General features: G+C 38.8%; 1 protein-coding gene across 1 annotated transcript in view; it reads right to left on the bottom strand.

The window, feature by feature from the left end:
- Positions 1 to 23,857, bottom strand: part of CACNA2D3 (calcium voltage-gated channel auxiliary subunit alpha2delta 3) — a 902,079-nt gene that overhangs the window by 307,598 nt on the left and 570,624 nt on the right. The gene's annotated exons all lie outside the window — the stretch shown is intronic.

Genomic DNA, 23,857 nt, shown 5'->3' with positions numbered 1-23,857 from the left:
AGACTCCTGCCTCAGCAGATAATGAGTTTGGCAATCTCTGATGGTCTTTTCTGGATGCTAATCCCCATCACAGAACTTCTATAATGCATGATATAATTTAATACACCTGGCAGACTCACCACCAGTTCATTCTTTTGTTATGTAATAGCCCAAAGAGAAGTCAAGAGTGGTTAATGCTCTGACAACCAGCTATTATCCCCAATAACAGGCGATTTTCAAAGGATTATTGCCATCAGAAACCATTTTATAATAACTGGCAACTGGAAGCCAATGTAGCAAAGTAAGATGGTCTTTGAGAGCTGCCATTTATTTTACACAAATCTGCAAAGATGTTTCAAGCATCACCCAGACGAAATAATCGCAGTTGTGATGGGATTCACCGGCCATGATAAATCACCTCCCTAGAAAAGTTAGAGAAATGCTGCCGTAGAGTTACTCTTTGGAATCTTTCTATTTTTCGAAGACTTCTCATCATTTCCCCTCACGGCCACCCTTTCACAGCATTCTGGCATCCTAACAGCCTGCTTCTTGGTAAGTTACAGGAGTCCTGGGAGCTATCCTATGAACTGAGTGCACTCTGAAGATGCTTTGCCCTTGTGTCAGGCCCTGGAGAAAAGATCAATCATGGGATTGGATCTGAGGGATTTCTTTTAGATATGCACGCCCTGACTTAATTCAATCTAACTTTAGGAAGATAATTTGGATCAGGTTATGACAAGAAAAGAATGACTTATTGTCTTCAGCATGTAGGAGTTTCAGTATCAGTTTATGGCAAAGTCAGACTTTATTCCACATAATGCAGTCCCATTTCCACAGGGGTCCTGCCTCATAGATTTCCTCTCAGGGAGCAATTTTATTAGACAAGAGTCCTTTCTTAAAAGAAACGCCTATGAATGGTATATCTCCTTAGGATGCTTACCAAACACACACTCATTCAAACTCAAAATCCAAATTCTGAAACATCCAAAAGGTGGTTTTGTTATGTCACTGATATGAGAGAAATCATGGAATTCTTTGTACTTTACGCAGATGGCATAAATCCCAGTTGTTTGAACTTGAGAAACATGTTGAGTGATGAAATTAAATTGACATCATCTTCCTTTATCTTGACAGTTCAGACGGCTAGAGGCAATTGCCACTCTGAATGTCGGGTTAGGATCATCAGTGTTAAAATTATTATACTGCCTTTAAGTTTATCTTTGATTAAAAATTAAATTTCATTTCTCTTTATCATTTTCCATACCCCAAAAACATGCATGTGTTCTCCAAGTTAAATCAAGATGGACTAAATATTTAATTCCCTGTTCTAATTAGCTACAACTGTTACCTGATTTCTCTCTGTAAATGAATGTGAAAGGACCCGGGAGGCCTAACGTTAACCTTCATCCACTCTCGTTATAAGAGAGAAATTACAGGCTCTAATTAGATGCTTCAAATTGCAAAGAAATAGAATTTTCATAACCAGCTTATTAAAATCCTAGGGCCCCTTTGGGATAGGGCAAATTGCTTCTACTCTGATCTGCTTATCCTGGTACAACACCATACAGAAGACTCATGTTGTCTGCAGTACACAGCTCATATTTCTCCCAAATTAATGAGTACTCAAATTATTCCAGCTGCCCTCTTGGCACAAGGAAAAATTGAAAATCTATAGCTGCCAAGTGACGTGGATAACTCAGCTGCTAAATAAAATATGCTTAAGGGGACACAGCTGCTGGGGTACCTATTTACATTAAAATTACTAAATCCATGAACAGAAAACAAATGTCCCAAGACAGCTTAACAGTGTTCAGCACTTGGATTAACTCTTTTATTGGACCAGGACCCTCAAGGTGCAAGTGTACCACATAGCATGACAGAAACAGGAAGTTTTTACCGGATGATATTTTTCCACCAGGATGAGTCCCTAAGCATTACACTGGGAGAACCAGTGAGTCCCCACTTTTGGAAGTTCTGAAAAGTTTTACTTCCCTTGATGTTTTCATACAAGTCAGTTCAAGCTTTTATTCTTACTGAAATTAAACAGATCATACATTTGTTAAACTTTGACATTTCATAAATCTTCAGTAAGATTCTCTCTTCTATGCTCTGACCTCTTTATTATTTAAAGGGTCAAGCAAAGCTCAGATGACCAAGACATGGAGGTCATAGGAAATGATGCCCCAACTGCCGCTATGAAAAGTATTTCAAACTGAAGCACTCAGTCATTTGGGCAGTTTTAAGTAGGCCCCTGAATAACCAATTTAGAAAAAACTGTGACATCATGGGAGAGCAATAAAAAATAAGAACAAAGCATGAGGGGAAGTGACCGTGTATATATCCATCACTTGTTAACATGAAATTAATATGACCATCTATCACTGTCTCAAAATTCCAAACACTAAGATATTTTATTCAAAAGTCTCCAAAACCCTGATCGTTGATATTATCAATGACCTAGTCCAGATCAAAACTGTTAACACAGTGTTCAAAGACTGAACCTCCATCCAGATCCATGTTTAAACCATACACAACATTCAATATAATGAAACACCCCACAAAAAAAATGTATCAGTTATGACCACATTCTCTAGTTGGATTTAGACATCTCCTGCCTTTCTAAGTGTATTTTTTTAAAAAGAATTACAAGCTACAGCCTTGGTTCTCTGGCTAATGACAAAAACACGTTCTGTTTACTGTCCTGAATGTTCTACCTATGCACTTTGCATTGTCCAAATCATGTAAAATTACAGAATGATGTCATCAAATAGATCAGGCTCAGAGGAAACAGATGAAGATTCTATAAACACTTTTCACCCTTAAACACGTAGCCTAAACATAATACTTCCTCTCTATGTAAGTGAAAATGGCAACAAATGAGATTTGAAAAACAGAATGGGGACATTTGAACATTAACTGAAAAACATTTGAAGGTGATTAAGGAAATATAAACCTAAATGAAGATAAGACAGAAAACACTGCTTTCAGAAGGGAAAAGAAAGAGCCTTGACACTGCAAGAACCCAGTACAAAGTCAGGGGCAATCACACAGCAATGTTTAGACCCATGCCATTGCCACATAGACTCTTGCTTACACCAAAATGTTTGCCGTATATACATGAGTGTCTCCACGGAAGACATCACCTGCCTTTATAGTTCTGCCTCATCTATAATCTGAGGACTTGGCCATTTTTACAGTCACAGAGTTCTGAATCTTGCACCAAAAAATTTGGAGATGTGGGTTTTGCAGTTATTTCCCTAGGATACAAGACACACTCCTTATCAAAAGACAGGATTTTCTAAAATCCTTCACTGTTACTCTCAATGTGACACTTCTGATTCTTCTAGGGCCACTATGAGCCTTGGACAAGTTCGAGATGTAATGCAAAGTCAGCACACACAATGTGACCCTGAAAAAAGAGCAGAGGAAGTCATGACTGACATAAAAAAGCATATTTACATTTCTATCTTGCCTTTGACAACTTACAGCATAAACACAAAAGCAGTCCTCAATAACTTTGGGGGTTATGTAGAGTCTTAATAAATGGATCTGATATATGGGGTCAGGCAAACTTGCTAAATTAGAAAGACAAAATCAAGTGTCATTTATCCATACTGATAACAGGAAGAGAACAATGGATAGTATTAATGTCAGAAATTCTATGCGTCCATTTCAAAAAGCAGTATGACTTGCATAAAGGTGTGTCTTTCCTAATTATCTAAGAGCTAGTCTAGGAATGTGAAAACAAAGTATGTATACACAGGTGTATGTATGTCTATATATGCAGTCATTTAGATGTACAGTTACATAAAACCACAGGACAGATTTACATGCACTCACTAATTTGACTCTTCAGATTATTTTTTTGCTGATTTGACTCTTTTAGGATAACTGCCAACTTAGTTCTATATGATAGATCAAATGCGCTGATAGTGTTTAAAGCATAGTTCCCTATCTTTTGATATAATGACACTGTTATTTGATCTCTTGACAGTTTCAATTTAGAAAATCAAACCAAAAGATGTGTTTAAAGAGAGCTTATATTAACTTTATTTCAGTAATGAGGCAATGCTTGTTAAAAAGTGTGACAATGCACAGTGAGTCAGACTCACTGTGCTAAGTTATATATACTGTTTCAATCTGATATATTCACTGGAGGAAACAAAACATTCCAGAATAATCATAGCTATTATATACTCTTTCATATCTACATGTTCCTGCTAGCCTTTGAAAATAGTCAGTAACCACGGGAAGCAGAAATAAGGTCATCAGATGTCCACAGAAACTAGTCTCACACAGTGTTCTACAGACGTGTTCCATGATGGTGCTCCTAGTGTGGATTTCACAGGAAATTTCAAATTTCAATCCCCCCAAAGGATGTTGTTCATTACTTACTCTCAACATCTAGAGTAGCAAACCTGAACGCGTAAGTGTGAAAGATGCTGGTCTACACATTTTTTAACATTTGGTGTTTTGTTAATTTGGTTGTGCCGATCTTTAGTTGCAGCATGCGAACTGAGTGGTGGCACGTGGGATCTAGTTCCCTGATCAGGGATAGAACCCAGGCCCACTACATTGACAGCAGGGGAGTCTTAGCCACTGGATCGTCAGGGAAGTCCTGGTCTGTGTGCTTAATATGCTAAGACTATGAAGCAAATTTGTTTTCAAGTGAAAACTGGGGCTTTTAAAGCTTTCCTAAGCTGCCTACACCCAGTTAAGAAAAAAATAAAGCTTCTATGAAGCTTCTATTAATTTTAAAGACGTAGAGCACCTTTAAGATTAGCATTCATAGAACTTCATATTTTAGGAAGAAGTAATTCAGAACTGTATTGAGATAAACGCAATATTCCTACCAATAAAATACGAATTGAAGGAGCAGGTGTTTCTGTGCTGAGCTTTTCATCAAGAAAGCTGCATCTGTATGCTCACCACTCTTTGTAACTCTGTACATAATCAAATACCAATAGCAGATTGAGTACAGCTTCATGAATGAAAGAACTTTTACAACTTTTAAATTAAAAAGGAAGTGTTAACTGGGGAAATTCTATTTCTAGCTATGATAAACTAGCTACTGTAAGATGAATCGTAACCCTGAGAATATCTACTGCTGCTGCTGCTGCTAAGCCACATTAGTCATGTCCGACTCTGTGCAACCCCATAGACGGCAGTCCACCAGGCTCCCCTATCCCTGGGATTCTCCAGGCAAGAATACTGGAGTGGGTTGCCATTTCCTTCTCCAGTGAATGAAAGTGAAAAGTGAAAGGGAAGTTGCTCAGTTGTGTCCGACTCTTCGCGACCCCATGGACTGTAGCCTACCAGGCTCCTCCATCCATGGGATTTTCCAGGCAAGAGTACTGGAGTGGGTTGCCATTGCCTTCTCCGGAGAACATCTACTAAGATAGGATAAATTACAAACAAACATTTGGAGACATCAGAGAAAAAAAGGTGGAAACTAGGACTTGAATGTACTAGATCCTAGAGTGAAGAGAACTATATGGAGCAAAGTTCTATATTCACTGCCATTTCTCTCATCATGGTATTTCCCAATTCATGGAGCAGGGCACGTAAGCCAAACAGAAAAGAGAAACCCAAAGTTAGGGGCAGCCTCACCAAGCAAAACTGGGTTCAGGTCTAGTGGCTAGGATTCAGTGCTTTCATCACCATGTCCCAGATTCATTTCTGGATCTGGGAAGCTCATCAGGGAAGAGATTCCCTGGTGGTTCAGACGGTAAAGAATGTGCCTGTGATGCAGGAGACCCAGGTTTGATCACTGGATCTGGAAGATACCCTGAAGGAGGGCATGGCAACCCACTCCAGTATTCTTGCCTGGAGAATCCCAGGGACGGGGGAGCCTGGTGGGCTGCAGTCTATGGGGTCACACAGAGTTGGAAACCACTGAAGCTACTTAGCAGCAGCAGCAGCAGTGGCTCAGATGGGAAAGAATCTGCCTGCAATGCAGAAAACCCAGGTTCAATCCCTAGGCTAGGAAGATTCCCTGGAGAGGAGAATGGCTACCCACTTCAGGATTCTTGCTTGGAGAATTCCATGGACACAGGAATCTGGAGGGCTACAGTCCATGGGGTCACAAAGAGTTGGACATGACTGAGCAATTAACACTACAGAGAAAGTCATAATATAAGGGAAAAAACCACAAAGAAAAGGAGACCCTAGAGAAGTAATTACATATTCAGCAGGAAATTTCTCCTGAATTAAAGCACTTGCTGGAGCAGGAAATGGCAACTCACTATAAGATTCTTGGTCTGGAAATCCCATGGAGAGAGGAGCTTGGTGGGCTACAGTCCATGGGATTGCAAAGAGTAGGACACTATGGAACGACCAAGCATAACAAAGCATTTGCTAATTTCTTAACTGTGCATGTGTTAGATAAGACTCCACGAAACTAAGCAAAAAGCAACTGAAAAGAGATTAAAACATTAAGTAGAGAATTTTGAAGTTGCAAAATGCTAGAAAATAAAAAATTGAAGTTAAGGGTTCAGTAGGAGGTAGAAAGCACAGACTTGCAGGTGAAACCTCTGAAAAAGCTATTCCTCCAAAGTAAAGACAAATCATAAATAAACAAGTTGTAATTGGTTGAAGGTACTCAGCCTGTATTCTATCTGCCTGCCAGAGAATTTATTCCTCTCAAAAGGAAGAGTCTTCAAAGCCTCAAAAATTTTTCATATACACTATCAGGCAAACAATCAAAAATTGCAAGAAACAACTCAAGAAACAGAATCAAATAACTAAAAATGAAGGGAAAAATAGACTTACAGGTGATCTACATACTATAGTTATCAGGCATGGACTCTAAAATACCGATGACTGATAATAAACATTGGGCTTCCCAGGTGGCTCAGTGATAAAAAAATCTGCCTGTAATGCCAGAGACGTGGGTTTGATCCTCAGGTTGGGAAGATTTTCTAGAGAAGGAAATGGCAACCCATTCTAGTATTCTTGCCTGGGAAATTTCATGGACAGAGGAGCCTGGCAGGCTATGATCCATGGGGTCATAAAGAGTCAGACACAACTTAGTGACTAAAAAACAAAAATATTAAATAAATGAAAAGATGAAGCATTAAAAAGAATCAAATGGAATCCCTGGAACTGAAAACAGTGACTGAAATTAAGAATTCAACATATGGGATTAATAGAAGACAGACACTGTACAAGAGAAGATTAAAGAACCAGAAAATAAATAAATAGAAAATACCCAGACTGAACTATAGAGAAGAAGATGATGAAAAATAAAGAAAAAGTCAAAAACAGATGTGTGATCTGGTCAAAAGGTCTGATATAATTGGAATGTCAAATAAATTAAGAGAAGGAATGGAGCACTGACAATACTTGAAAAGAAAATAAGACAAACGTTTTATAAAACTGATGATACACATCCAGCCGTAGATTCAAGAATATATGTGTACAGCAAGTGGAACGAATACCAAATAAAAACATGCTTAAGGACATATCATAATGAAAACTGTAAAAACTAAAGATAATTATCTTTAAGTCAGATAAAGGAAAAAAAAGACACTACTTTCTAAGGAACAATAATTAAACTGACCCCTGTCTTTTCAATAGAAATAAAAGGCAGAGACAACAGAATACATCTTTAGAGGGTTGAAAGAACCTAAGTATCAAACTAGAATTTCATGTTGAGTAAAAGTGCCCTTTAAAATGACGATAAAATCAAAACACGTTCAGAAAATTTGTTATTAGCAGAATTCAAAGAAATACTTTAGGCAAAAGGAAAATTATCCCAATAGGAAGCAGGAAATTAACAGAAGAAGAAAAACTGCATGAGTAAATCAAAGTAAATATTATCTGATTAACATTACAATAATCTAGGTTTGGGGGTTAAAATAACATGAAGGACATGAGAGGTTAAATGGAGCTAAACCATTTGAAGGCATGAGAGTTATATGAAACGGGAAAGAAGTAATAATTTAAGGTAGATAATAATAAATTAAGGAAAAATGTTTTAATCTCTAGGGTAACAACTCCAATATATAATACAATAATTTACTACTAGCAAGCTAATACAGAAGAAAATTGGGTAATGAAACATTTTTGCCTTTTTTTTTTCAGATTAATCAACTAAAGGAAAAGAAATACAACAAAGAATAGGTGGGGCAAAGGGCATCATGATAGGTGAGCTCAAATATATTAATAATTACACTGAATACTGACTATATTTTAGCACCTTTTGCCCTATCGTTTTACATTCAAATCTTGTAAGCACACTGTACTTATAAATAATACTATTTGTCTTTAATAGATATAATAATAAAAAGGTTAATTCAACAGGAAAAATGCCAACCTGAAATATGTATACCAAAAATAGGAAAGACCTAACAATATATAAAGTAAAAACTGATCAAATTAAAAGGAGAAAAAGAGAAATATAACATCATAGTGGGGCATTTTGACACAACTCCCTGTAACTGACAGAATAAGGAAACAAAATAAGAAGTAGAGACTAAGAATATCTGAAAATGACTCTTAGTCAATTTGATCTAATTGACATGTAGAACACTATCCACCAAATGCAGAATGTATTTTGTTTACAAGTGCTCAAGGATTATTGACAAAAAACACATATGCTTGTCTACAAAATAACTCTAGATGAGCTTGAAAGAATGGAAATCATAGAGTAGTTATCCAATATCTCAGTGGAATAGGCTAAAAATCATAAAATATTAACTAGAAAATTTGGAATCCAAATTACCTCAAGATTAAATATACTTTAAATATTCCCTGGGACAAAGAAGAGTTACAATAAAAAATTAGAAAATAATTTTCATTCAATGATAATGAAAATATGATATTTAAAAGCATGCAGATATCACTAAAGCAACTGAACGGAAATTGACAACCTGAAATTAATTTAACAAAAAAGTAAGAAAGTTAAAAAATCAGTGATCTAAGGTTGCACTTTAACAACCTATAAAAATGTCAAATATAACCCAAAGAAAGGGAAAGGAAGGAAATATAAAATAATAGAAATCAAAGTCACAGAAAATGGATACACCATGCCAAAAATTACTTCCTGAAAATTCAATAAAACTAAATCCTTAACAAGATAGATTAAGAAAAAAATGAGTGAAAATTATCAGTTAACCATATTAGGAATAGAAATTGGAAAGGTCTGTAGATCTGTTATATATTTTTAAAATAAAGGGACTTTATAAACAAATAAGAGAATCTGAGAGATATGTACACATCCCTTGAAAAGCACAACTTACTAAAGCTGATCTACAAAGAAATTTTAAAATATAAATAAGACTCACATACATTAAAGTCACTGAACATATAAAAACAACAGAAAGCTATCTTCAAATTAAACTACAATTCCTTGTGGCCTCAATGGTGAATTCTTACATACAATTAAGGAAGAGACAACAATCTGAGATAAATCCTTCTAGAGAACAGAATAAGAAAAAAATACTGCCCAACTCAATTAAAGGCCAGCATACTCTTATCATAAAGCTAAAAAAGGCATTACAAAAAAGAAAAAGGCGTTACCAAAAAAAGAAGTATCTTTCCTGAACACTCAAAGATCCTAAAATCATAGCAAATCAAATTCAGTGAAATGTAAACACGTAGCATATTATGAAAAAGTTGTTTTTATGCAATGAAAGCAAGTTTAGTTCAACAGTTGAAAACTGAACAATGTTAATTCACAGCATCAAAAAACTAAAGAAGAAAAAATATGATCACTTCAATAGATGTAAAATAAGCACTTGATAAAATTCAACACCCATTCAGCTAAGTTCTTACCAAGCTACAAACAGAGTATCACTTCCTTAACCTTAAAGAGAATATGTATAAAAATTACCATCAACATAATACTTACTGGTAAAATCATTAAAAGTGTTTATCCTAAGATCATAGAAAACCACATCAACTAATCCTTATCCTTCAGTTATACTGGTGGTCCTGCTGCTGCTAAGTCACTTCAGTCGTGTCTGACTCTGTGCGACCCCATAGACGGAAGCCCACCAGGCTTCCCCCGTCCCTGGGATTCTCCAGGCAAGAACACTGGAGTGGGTTGCCATTTCCTGCTCCAATGTGTGAAAGTGAAGTCGCTCAGTCGTGGCCGACCCTTAGCGACCCCACGGACTGCAGCCTACCAGGCTCCTCCATCCATGGGATTTTCTAGGCAAGAGTACTGGAGTGGCTTGCCATTGCCTTCTCCGACTGGTGGTCCTAGCCTGGTAATAAAATAAATAAAAGGCATACAGATTATAAGGGAAGAAATAAAACAAGTCATTATTCAAACAAAAAGTGATTTTGCACACAGAAAACCAAAAAGGATATATAGATTATTAACAATTAGAGTTTATTAATAGGTGAACTTGGGCTTCCCTGGTGGCTCAGAGGTTAAAGCGTCTGCCTCCAATGCGGGAGACCCGGGTTCGATCCCTGGGTCGGGAAGATCCCCTGGAGAAGGAAGTGGTAACCCACTCCAGTATTCTTGCCTGGAAAATCCCATGGACGGAGAAGCCTGGTAGGCTACAGTCCATGGGGTCGCAAAGAGTCGGACACGACTGAGCGACTGAACGGAACGGAACGGAACGGAATAGGTGAACTTAGTGAAGTCACTGGACACAAGGTCAATATAAAAACTATTTTGCTTTCATATATTAGCAAATGAAAATTTAAGACTATATTCTAAATGATTATCAATTTATAATTGCAGCAAATCCCTCAAATACCTGTTGGTAAATTTTAAGAAAGACATGTGTAGGACTTTCAACAAAAAAGACTAAAAACTATTAAGGAAAGAAAATTGAGTGAAGGGAAGGAGGCAGTTCATGGATTGGAAGACTTAATATTTAAAGATGTGTCAATTCTCCTTCGGTTGATTTTTGCACTCAAGTCCAATCAAAGTTCAAGCAAATTAGTTTTAGAAATCAACAGATTGATTCCAAAAGCTTTACAGAAATCTAAACAACAAGAGAAAAGACAATTTTGAAGAATCAAAATGATATTAGAGGACTCACATTATCAAATAACAATACTTACAAAGCTCAAGTAATTAAAACAGAGCAGAACTGATGTAAGTTTAGACAAACAGATCAAGAACATAAAATCAAAATATCTTTCTTTTTAAAAAGTGCTATTACAACACAATGAGGAAAACTGTGATTTTATAAATCACAGTTTTTATAAACTGGATCAACTGACTACAGGTGGGGAAAGAATAAACTTTAATCAAATGCTAGATGAACCTTAACAAAGTGTAATAATGAAACATAATAATAAGGCTTCTAGAAGAGAACATGGAGAATATCATCCATCTTTGTCACAGGAAAATGTCTTAAATTGTACATTAAAAACAATCATTCATAGAAGAAAAGACTGATATAGTAAACATTATCAAAATATAGCATCATAAGAGAGAAAAAGGAAGACATGGAGTGGGAGAAGATACTTGCAGTATATACACCTAATAAAAGATGAGTATCTAGAATATATAAAGAAGTATTATAACAATCAATAAAAAATGACTAATTTTTAAATGGGCAAAAAATCTTCTTCACATGAAGATATCCAAATAGAAAATAAACATATGAAGAGCTCATCAGTATTAGTCATCAGGTAAATACAAGTTAAAATCACACACACACACATCAGAATGACTAAAAAATATACACACACATACACACATCAGAATGGCTAAAAAATAAAAACATTGAGAATATCAAGTGTTGACAGAGAGGGACCAGAAATCCCACTGCTGCAAACACTGTGAAAGTCTCCTTGGCAGTATCTACTAATGCTTAACATACATATATCTTGCTGCTGCTGCACCTAAGTCACTTCAGTTGTGTCCAACTCTGTATGACCCCATAGACGGCAGCCCATCAGGCTCCCCCGTCCCAGGGATTCTCCAGGCAAGAACACTGGAGTGGGTTGCCATTTCCTTCTCCAATGTGTGAAAGTGAAAAGTGAAAGTGAAGTCGCTCAGTTGTGTCCGACCCTTAGCAACCCCACGGACTGCAGCCTACCAGGCTCATAAGGCAGCAATTCTACTCCTAGGTATATCTTCAACAAAAACACATATACAGGTATGCCATAAAAGACATGTGGAGTAACTCCGATAGCTACATAATTTGTAACACACCAAAGAGAAAATAATCTATGATACAGTCATACACAGAGTACAACACATCAGTGCTAAGAATAAAGTACTTATTGGCACATACAGCAACCTGGATGAACATGAGACATGACCTCGATCAAAAGAAGCCAAACATAAAAGAGTAATACTAGACGATTCCATTAATAATGACATCACCAGATGGTCAACACCGAAATCAGATTGATTATATTCTTTGCAACCAAAGATGGAGAAGCTGTATACAGTTAGAGAAAACAAGACCAGGAGCTGACTGTGGCTCAGATCATGAACTCCTTATTGCGAAGTTCAGACTTAAATTGAAGAAAGTAGGGAAAACCACTAGACCATTCAGATATGACCTCAATCAAATCCCTTATGATTATACAGTGGAAGTGAGAAATAGATTTAAGGGACTAGATCTGATTGATAGAGTGCCTGATGAACTCTGGACAGAGGTTCGTGACATTGTACAGGAGACAGGGACCAAGACCATCCCCATGGAAAAGAAATGCAAAAGAGCGAAATGGCTGTCTGAGGAGGCCTTACAAATAGCTGTGAAAAGAAGAGAGGCGAAAAGCAAAGGAGAAAAGGAAAGATATAAGCATCTGAATGCAGGGTTCCAAAGAATAGCAAGGAGAGATAAGAAAGACTTCCTCAGTGATCAATGCAAAGAAATAGAGGAAAACAACAGAATAGGAAAAACAAGAGAGCTCTTCAAGAAAATTAGAGATTCCAAGGGAACATTTCATGCAAAGATGGGCTCGATAAAGGACAGAAATGGTATGGACCTAACAGAAGCAGAAGATATTAAGAAGAGGTGGCAGGAATACACAGAAGAACTGTACAAAAAAGATCTTCACGACCAAGATAGTCACGATAACGTGATCACTGACCTAGAGCCAGACATCTTGGAATGTGAAGTCAAGTGGGCCTTAGAAAGCATCACTACGAACAAAGCTAGTGGAGGTGATGGAATTCCAGGTGAGCTATTTCAAGTCTTGAAAGATGATGCTGTAAAAGTGCTGCACTCAATATGCCAGCAGATTTGGAAAACTCAGCAGTGGCCACAGGACTGGAAGAGGTCAGTTTTCATTCCAATCCCAAAGAAAGGCAATGCCAAAGAATGCTCAAACTACCACACAATTGCACTCATCTCACACGCTAGTAAAGTCATGCTCAAAATTCTCCAAGCCAGGCTTCAGCAGTATGTAAACCGTGAACTCCCAGATGTTCAAGCAGGTTTTAGAAAAGGCAGAGGCACCAGAGATCAAATTGCCAACATCCGCTGGATCATGGAGAAAGCAAGAGAGTTTCAGAAAAACATCTATTTCTGCTTTATTGACTATGCCAAAGCCTTTGACTGTGTTGATCACAATAAACTGTGGAACATTCTGAAAGAGATGGGAATCCCAGACCACCTGACCTGCCTCTTGAGAAACCTGTATGCAGGTCAGGAAGCAACTGTTAGAACTGGACATGGAACAACAGACTGGTTCCAAATAGGAAAAGGTGTACGTCAAGGTTGTATATTGTCACCTTGCTTATTTAACTTATATGCAGAGTACATCATGAGGAACGCTGGGCTGGAAGAAGCACAAGCTGGAATCAAGATTGCTGGGAGAAATATCAATAACCTCAGATATGCAGATGACACTACCCTTATGGCAGAAAGTGAAGAGGAACTCAAAAGCCTCTTGATGAAAGTCAAAGAGGAGAGTGAAAAGGTTGGCTTGAAGCTCAACATTCAGAAAACAAAGATCATGGCATCTGGTCCCATCACTTCATGGGAAATAGATGGAAAAACAGTGGAAACAGTGTCAGACTTTGTTTTTTTGGGCTCCAAAATCACTGCAGATGCTGATTGCAGCCATGAAATTAAAAGACGCTTGCTCCTTGGAAGGAAAGTTATGACCAACCTTGATAGTATATTAAAAAGCAGAGACATTACTTTGCCAACCAAGGTCCGTCTAGTCAAGGCAATGGTTTTTCCCGTGGTCATGTATGGATGTGAGAGTTGGACTGTGAAGAAGGCTGACCGCCAAAGAATCGATGCTTTTGAACTGTGGTGTTGGAGAAGACTCTTGAGAGTCCCTTATACTGCAAGGAGATCCAACCAGTCCATTCTAGAGGAGATCAATCCTGGATGTTCATTGGAGGGACTGATGCTAAAGCTGAAACTGCAATACTTTGGCCACCTCATGCGACGAGTTGACTCACTGGAAAAGACTCTGATGCTGGGAAAGGTTGGGGGCGGGAGGAGAAGGGGACGACGGAGAATGAGATGGCTGGATGGCATCACCGACTCTGTGGACATGAGTTTGAGTGAACTCCGGGAGTTGGTGATGGACAGGGAGGCCTGGCGTGCTGTGATTCATGGGGTCGCGGAGAGTTGGACACGACTGAGCAACTGAACTGAACTGAACTGAACTGAATCTATGGTGATGGAAATCGGAAAAGCAATTACATGGGGTGACACAGTGACAGGACAAAGGCATGACAAGGGAAGCTTGCAAGGTGCTGGTGGGTTCCACTTGAACTCAACAGCATTCTCATAGGAGGGGTCACTTGGTAAAAAAACAATCACAGAACTGAACACATTTTTTTTGTACCTTATCATAGATACTTTGAAACATTCCATAGATAAGGTCTTAAAAGTTAGCTGACTTTTGTTGTTGCTGTTCAGTCGCTAAGCAGTGTCCAACTCTCTGAGACCCCATGGACTGCAGCATGTCCAGCTCCTGTGTCCTGCACTGTTGCTTGGAGTTTGCTCAAATTCATGTCCATTCAGTTAGTGATGGTATCTAACCATCTCATTCTCTGCTGCCCTCTTCTCCATTTGCCTTCAGTCCTTCCCAGCATCAAAGTCTTTTCCAATGAGTTGGCTCTTTGTATCAAGAGGCCAAAGTTTTGGAGCTTCAGCATCAGTCCCTTCAACGAATATTCAGGGCTGATTTTTTTTTAGCATTGACTGGTTGGATCTCCTTGCAGTCTAAAGGACTTTCAAGAGTCTTCTCCTGCACCACAATTTGAAAGTCATCAATTCTTCTGCTCTCAGTCTTCTTTATGGTCCAGATCTCACATCTGTACATGACTAGTAGAAAAACCACAGCTTTGACCTTTGTCAGCAAAGTAATGCCTCTGCTTTTTTAATACATTTGTCTAGGTTTGACATAGCTTTTCTTCCAAAGAACAAGAGTCTTTTAATTTCATGGCTGCAGTCACCATTGGCAGTGATTTAGGAGCCAAAGAAAATGAAATCTGACATTGTCTCCACTTTTCCCCTACTATTTGCCATGAAGTGATGGGACAGGATGACATGATCTCAGGTTTTTCAATGCTGAGCTTTAAGTCAGCTTTTTCACTGTCTTCAGTAGACTGGTATAGTCTCCACGTTGGAGGTTGTTGTTATTCTCCTGGCAATGTTCATTCCAGCTTGTGATTCACTCAGGCATTTTGCACGATGTAGTCTGCACAGGAGCTACATAAACAGGATGACAATATACAGCCTTGATGTACTGCTTTCCCCATTTTGAACCAGTCAGTTGTTCCATGTCTGCTTCTAACTGTTGCTTCTTAACTCACATATAGGTTTCTCAGGAGACAGATAAGATGGTCTGGTATTCCCATAATCTCTTGAAGATTTTTCCACAGTTTGTTGTGATTGACAGAGTCAAAGAATTTACCATAGTCAATGAAACAGAAGTAGATGTTTTTCTGGAATTCCCTTGCTTTCTTATGATCCAACGATTGTTGGCAATTTGATCTCTGGTTCCTCTGCCTCTTCTAAACCCAGCTTGTACATCTGGAAGCTCTCATTTCATGTACTGTTGAAGCCTAGCTTGGAGGATTTTGAGCATTACCTTACTAGCATGCAAAATGAGTGAAACTGTATGACATTTTAAACGTTCTTTGGCATTGTACTTCTTTGGGACTAGAATGAAAACTGATGTCTTCCAGTCCTGTGGCCACTGCTGAGTTTTCCAAATTTGCTGGCATATTGAGTTTAGCACTTTCACAGCATCATCTTTTAGGATTTGAAATAGCTCAGCTGGATTTCCATAACCAGCACTAGCTTTGTTCGTAGTGATGCTTCCTAAGGCCCACTTGACTTCCAATCCAGGATGTCTGGCTCTAGGTGAATTATCACACTGTTAAGGTTATCCAAGAGCACACACTGGTCATAGCAAACACACTCTTCCAACAAAACAAGAGAAGACTCTACACGTGGACATCACCAGATGGTCAACACTGAAATCAGATCGATTATATTCTTTGCAGCCAAAGATGGAGAAGCTCTATGCAGTCAGCAAAAACAAGACCAGGAGCTGACTGTGGCTCAGATCATGAACTCCTTATTGCCAAATTCAGACTTAAATTGAAGAAAGTAGGGAAAACCACTAGACCATTCAGGTATGACCTAAATCAAATCCCTTATGATGATACAGTGGAAGTGAGAAATAGATTTAAGGGACTAGATCTGATAGGTAGAGTGCCTGATGAACTATGAACGGAGGATTGTCACGTTGTACAAGAGACAGGGATCAAGACCATCCCCATGGAAATAAACGTAAAAAAAAGCAAAATGGCTGTCTGAGGAGGCCTTATAAATAGCTGTGAAAAGAAGAAAAGCGAAAAGCAAAGGAGAAAAGGAAAGATATAAGCATCTGAATGCAGGGTTCCAAAGAATAGCAAGGAGAGATAAGAAAGCTTTCTTCAGTGATCAATGCAAGGAAATAGAGGAAAACAACAAATGGGAAAGACTAGATATGGCTTCAAGAAAATTAGAGATACCAAGGGAACATTTCATGCAAAGATGGGCTCGATAAAGGACAGAAATGGGATGGACCTAACAGAAGCAGAAGATATTAAGAAGAGGTGGCAAGCATACACAGAAGAACTGTACAAAAAAGATCTTCACGACCAAGATAATCACGATGGTGTGATCACTCACCTAGAGCCAGACATCCTGGAATGTGAAGTCAAGTGGGCCTTAGAAAGCATCACTTCGAACAAAGCTAGTGGAGGTGATGGAATTCCAGTTGAGCTATTTCAAATCCTGAAAGATGATGCTGTGAAAGTGCTGTACTTAATATGCCAGCCGATTTGGAAAACTCAGCAGTGGCCACAGGACTGGAAAAGGTCAGTTTTCATTCCAGTACCAAAGAAAGGCAATGCCAAAGAATGCTCAAACTACCGCACAATTGCACTCATCTCACACACTAGTAAAGTCATGCTCAAAATTCTCCAAGCCAGGCTTCAGCAATATGTGAACCATGAACTTCCAGATGTTCAAGTTGGTTTTAGAAAAGGCACAGGAACCAGAGATCAAATTGCCAACATCCGCTGGATCATGGAGAAAGCAAGAGAGTTCCAGAAAAACATCTATTTCTGCTTCATTGACTATGCCAAAGCCTTTGACTGTGTGGATCACAATAAACTGTGGAAAATTCTGAAAGAGATGGGCATACCAGACCACCTGACCTGCCTCTTGAGAAACCTATACGCAGGTCAGGAAGCAACAGTTAGAACCAGACATGGAACAACAGACTGGTTCCAAATAGGAAAACGAGTACGTCAAGGCTATATATTGTCACCCTGCTTATTTAACTTATATGCAGAGTACATCATGAGAAACGCTGGGTTGGAAGAAGGGCAAGCTGGAATCAAGATTGCCGGGAGAGATATCAATAACCTCAGATATGCAGATGACACCACCCTTATGGCAGAAAGTGAAGAGGAACTAAAAAACCTCTTGATGAAAGTGAAAGAGGAGAGTGAAAGGTTGGTTTAAAGCTCAACATTCAGAAAACTAAGATCATGGCATCCGGTCCCATCACTTCATGGGAAATAGATGGGGAAACAGTGGAAACAGTGTCAGACTTTATTTTTGGGGCTCCAAAATCACTGCAGATGGTGACTGCAGCCATGAAATTAAAAGACGCTTACTCCTTGGAAGGAAAGTTATGACCAACCTAGATAGCATATTAAAAAGCAGAGACATTACTTTGCCAACAAAGGTCCATCTAGTCAAGGCTATATGGTTTTTCCAGTGGTCCCGTATGGATGTGAGAGTTGGACTGTGAAGAAAGCTGATCGCCGAAGAATTGATGCTTTTGAACTGTGTTGTTGGAGAAGACTCTTGCCAGTCCCTTGGACTGCAAGGACATCCAACCAGTCCATCCTAAAGGAGATCAGTCCTGGTTGTTCACTGGAAGGACCGAAGCTGAAGCTGAAACTCCAATACTTTGGCCACCTCATGTGAAGAGTTGACTCATTGGAAAAGACCCTTTTGCTGGGAGGGATTGGGTACAGGAGGAGAAGGGGACGACAGAGAATGAGATGGCTGGATGGCATCACTGACTTGATGGAAATCAGTTTGAGTGACCTGTGGGCGTTGGTGATGGACAGGGCGGCCTGGTGTGCTGTGTTTCATGGGGTCGCAAAGAGTCAGACACGACTGAGCGACTGGACTGAACTGAACTGAAGGTTATCCAGATCTGTAAGGCACTCTTTGCATAGTTCTCCAGTGTATTCTTGCTACCTCTTCTTAGTCTCTTCTGCTTCTGTTAGGTCCTTGCTGTTTCAGTTATTTATCATGCCAAAACTTGCATGAAATGTTCCCTTGATCTCTCCAGAGTTCTTGAAGAGATCTCTTGTTCTCCCTATAGTATTATTTCCTTATTTCTTTGCATTGATTATTTAAGAAGGCCTTCTCATCTCTCTTTGCTATTCTCTGGACTTCTGCATTCAGTTGGGTATGTCTTTCCCTTTTCCCCTGCCTTTCACATCTCATCTTTCCTCAGCTATTTGTAAATCCTTCTCAGTCAACTGCTTTGCCTTCCTGCATTTGTTATTCTTAGGAATGGTTTTGGTCCCTGCCTCCTGTGCAACGTTATGAACCTCTGTCTGTACTTCTTCAGGTACTCTGTCTACCAGATCTAATCTTGTGAATCTCTTTGTCACCTGAATTGCCTAGTGGTTTTCCCTACTTTCTTAAATTTAAGGCTGAATTGTGCAATAAGGAGCTCATGATCTGAGTCACAGTCATGTGCCTTTATAAGACTATATCACTAGAGGAAGTTGGAAAAACAAACATGGGAATACTCAACACTATGCATTTTTTGTGAGTCCAAAATTATTTTAAACTAAAGAGCTTTTTTTTAAGTTAACAGTCTTTGTGATAACCCAATGCTTACCACCATCCTCATGACAATATGTACAAATCATTGAGAAGTAAGAAGCTGGCCTAGTGAGGAAAGAAGGTATGGTTACAATATTTTTGTCAAACGTTGTGAACATATCTGGGCACCTCTAAAAATGGGACTAAATCACAGTAGCTCTAGTTCAAACCTGCCAACCTGTTCAATTTCTACTTTTCAAGCATGGCCACTGTTCTCACCATTATAAATCTAAAGAAGCCTGGGGTGTCCCAAGCCTATGAAGGAATCCTGAGAAAGGTGGATTCTAAGGCTTATTCTCTAAAAGACAGCTCCTCAGAGAGATGCCTTGGCCACTGAGCACAGCACCACTTCTGCTTCATCTCGGAGTCAGTACAACATGCTCATCAGTGAAAGAGCTTCAGCTTTGAAGACTTTCCCTCTGAACTGTAATCCTGAATAAATTAATGCCACTGCTAATCTCACAGGGATGAACAAAGGCTGTCTGCAAAGAATAGCACTCTTGTATCTAGGCCTAGAGACATTAAAATATCATCTTGTCTTTTATCATGTTTATCTTTAGTTATTCCCACTGTAGGATGAAAACAGCCGAAGACAAGAGATTACTTGGCTGCATTCAGAATCTGCAACATATCTCTTTCCAACCAAGAAATCATGGCTCTCTGCTGCCTGTCTCTCAGCCCAATTGTCATAATATACCTCAACCAATAAATCTAGCCCCCAGCCCACAAGGAAGATTCAAAAACCATCAATGCACATATAAAAATTGAACAATGGCTACATTCATTCTCTAGACAATATTTTCATCTCCTAATTACATATCATGCAATCTGGGGAGAGACATTTAATGCAATAAACATTACTCTAACATTTAACTACATGGTAATAGGCTTTTTAAGATAACACTCAGAATCCTGCTAGTTTGGTCCCAGATTATCAAGAGAATGGCTGTCCCGACTCCAATTATTTTCAATGAGGTCCTTAGTGCATATAAAACATGCCAGAGCTATTCATATCTAGCATTTCCTGCCAGACCCTCCCTGTGACAAGCATTACAGCTGTGTTAGCTCATCCTGTGTTAAGGTAGGCATTACTTTTCTCCACATCTGTCATATGGGGAAACAAAGGCTTGAGAACTCCTGACTAGTGAGAATAGAAGAGAAAAAACTCCAACTCTAGTGTCCATTATCTTAACTACACCCGGGACTTCAGCTCCATCACAAACTAATAAAATGTGATTCCAGGCAGGGTAATTCACCTTTCTACTGTTCACTTTTCTGTGAGTATAACACTATCTATTTGGATCTTGTCCAGTTTATTTAATTCTTGTGACTCATAAAATTGGCTGTGCATACACCATATGCTTTCTGAAGAGAGTCACATAATTCTGAGGGGATTTCAGACCTTGAGCTTTGGCTTTGGAAAGCAAAGTGCAGGACTCAAGGAGCAATTGGCTCTTATTCTTATATACATCCTTTTATCATCCCTTCCTGCAGTGAACAAGGTAGCAGATTCTTCCTCAAGACAGAACTTCCAGCACTCTACCCCTCTGCAAAACAAATTCAATAAACAGGGTCATGTCTGACATTTATTGAGCATTTGCTTATGTGACTGGCACTGATCTACACCATTATACGAGTCATCTCATTTAATAATCAAACATTCCTATGGAATAGCGTAAGGAGGCAGAATAACACTACTGGCCCATCCCCACATCATGCCTACATTCTAATCTCTGGAATTTTTTATTATGTTGTCACATGACAAAGGGGACTTAAAGTTGCAGATAGAATTAATATTGCTAATATGCTGATTTGAAAACGTACCATCTTGTATTATCCCCTATCCCCCTGGGCCAATGTAATGAGAAGATTCTTTAAAGTGGAAGAGAATGCAAGAGTCAAGAGTATTGTGATCTGAAAGCAACTCATTTGGTCACTGCTGGCTCTCCAGATGAAAAGGGGAAGTGAGCCAAGAAACGAAGTAGTCTTTAGAAACTGGAAAAGACAAGAAAACAAAGTATCTCTGAGAGTCACCAGAAATGATTACAGCCCTGCTGACATTTGGCCCAGTGAAGGCCATGTCAGATTTTTGAACTTAAACTGTAAATTAATAAATTTAAGGTATTTTAAGTCAATATATTTGGCAGTAATGGTACTTTGTTACAACAGAAAATTAAAAAAAAAAAACTACTAAAGGCAGGCTTTATTATAATGATGATCTTTGCTTTACAGATGAAGAAACACGCACTCAGAGTTTTAGAATCTTGCCCGCGGTCATCCAACTAGTAAGTACAGAGTCAGAATAGGAGCCAAATTGTCCACAGCCCTTGCTCTGATTACACTATGCCTTCTCTCCAAGGCAGCTCCTCCTATCAAAATTTTCCCTATTATTCCTTTCATTAAAACAGAGGCTCTGTTTAACAAGTTTAATATTTCTTGTCTAGCATTTGAAAGGGAACAGAGAAGACAGAAATATTCCAAGTCTTTCATCTCCTTAGTTAAATTCATTTCTAAATATTTTATTCTTTTTTTAAAAAAATTAATTACTTTTTGGCTTAGCCAGGTCTTAGTTGCAGTACATAGGATCTTCGATTTTAGCTGCAGCATCTGGGATCTTCAGTTGTAACATGCAAATTCTTAGTTGTGGCATGTGGGATCTAATTCCCTGACCTGGTCTCCTGTATTAGAAGCATGGAGTTTAAGTCAATGGACCACCAGGGATGTCCCTAAATATTTTACTCTATTTGATGCTATGATAAATGGATTATTTTCCTAATTTCTTTATCAGATTGTTACTGCATTGTTAGTGTATAGAAATGCAACTGATTTTGCATATTGATTTACCAACTGATTTTGATATTGATATATCCTGCAACATTACCGAATTTATTACTTCTAACAGTTTAAGTTTTTAGAGTTTTCTACACATAAGATCATGCCATCTGCAAACAGAGATAATTATATTTCTTCCTTTTGGATTTGAATGCCTTTTCCTTGGCTAGTTTCTCTGGCTAGAACATCTAGTTCCTTGATTAAAGGCAAACCTTTCACTTACTCACTATTGAATGTGATACCACACAATTGCACTCATCTCACATGCTAACAAAGTCATGCTCAAAATTCTCCAAGCCAGTTTTCAACAGTACATGAACCATGAACTTCCAGATGTTCAAGCTGGATTTAGAAAAGGCAGAGGAACCAGAGATCAAATTGCCAACATCCGCTGAATCAATGAAAAAGCAAGAGAAGTCCAGGAAAAACACCTGCTTCTGCTTTATTGACTACACCAAAGTCTTGGACTGTGTGGATCACAACAAACTGTGGAAAATTCTTAAAGAGATGGGAGTACCAGACCACCTGATCTGCCTCCTGAGAAATCTGTATGCAGGTCAGGAGGCAACAGTTACAACCGGACATGCAACAACAGACTGGTTCCAAATCAGGAAAGGGGTACGTCAAGGCTATATATTGTCACCCTGCTTATTTAACTTATATGCAGAGTATATCATAAAAAATGCTGAGCTGGATGAAGCACAAGCTGGAATCAAGATTGTCAGGAGAAATATCAATAAACTCAGATATGCAGATGATACCACCCTTATAGCACAAAGCGAAGAACTAAAGAGCCACTTGATGAAAGTGAAAGAGGAGAGTCAAAAGGTTGGCTTAAAACTCAACATTCAGAAAACTAAGATCATGGCATCCGGCCCATCACTTCATGGCAAATAGATGGTGAAACAATGGAAACAGTATCAGACAATATTTTTTTGGGCTCCAGAGTAACTGCAGCTGGTGACTGTAGCCATGAAATTAAACGACACTTGCTCCTTAGAAGAAAAGCTATGACCAAACTAGATAGCATATTAAAAAGCAGAGACATTACTTTGCCAACAAAAGTCCATCTAGTCAAGGCTGTGGTTTTTCCAGTAGTCATGTATGGATGTGAGAGTATAAAGAAAGCTGAGCGTCAAGGAATTGATGCTTTTGAACTGTAGTGTTGGAAAAGTCCAAGAGAACCCCTTGGACTGCAAGGAGATCCAACCAGTCCATCCTAAAGGAAATCAGTCCTGAATATTCATTGGAAGGACTGATGCTAAAGCTGAAACTCCAATACTCTGGCCACCTGATGTGAAGAACCGACTCATTGGAAAAGACCCTGATGCTGGGAAAGATTGAGGGCAGGAGGAGAAGGGGACGACAGAGGATGAGATGGCTGGATGGCCTCACCAACTCGATGGACATGAGTTTGAGTGAACTCCGGGAGTTGGTGATGGACAGGGAGGCCTGGCGTGCTGCAGTGCATGGGGTCACAAAGAGTCAGACACGACTCAGCAACTGAACTGAACTGAGGTTTTCATATAATGACTTTATTATATTGAAGTATGTTCTATACCCCGTTTGCTGACAGTTTTTTAAAAATCACTACAGGGTGATTTTGACGAACGCCTTTTCTTTATCTACTGAGATGATCACGTGATTTTCATTCTTCGTTCTGTGAATGCGACATGTCATATTAATTCATCAGGTTAAGAACTTACCCTTGCATTCCAGGGATAAATTTCCTTGATCATGAT

The sequence above is a fragment of the Moschus berezovskii genome, chromosome 24 (genome assembly GCF_049115385.1).
Source record: "Moschus berezovskii isolate FMDL1 chromosome 24, NW_MosBer_1.0, whole genome shotgun sequence".
Lineage (NCBI taxonomy): Eukaryota > Metazoa > Chordata > Mammalia > Artiodactyla > Moschidae > Moschus > Moschus berezovskii.
This window is presented reverse-complemented; position numbering and strand designations above follow the sequence as displayed.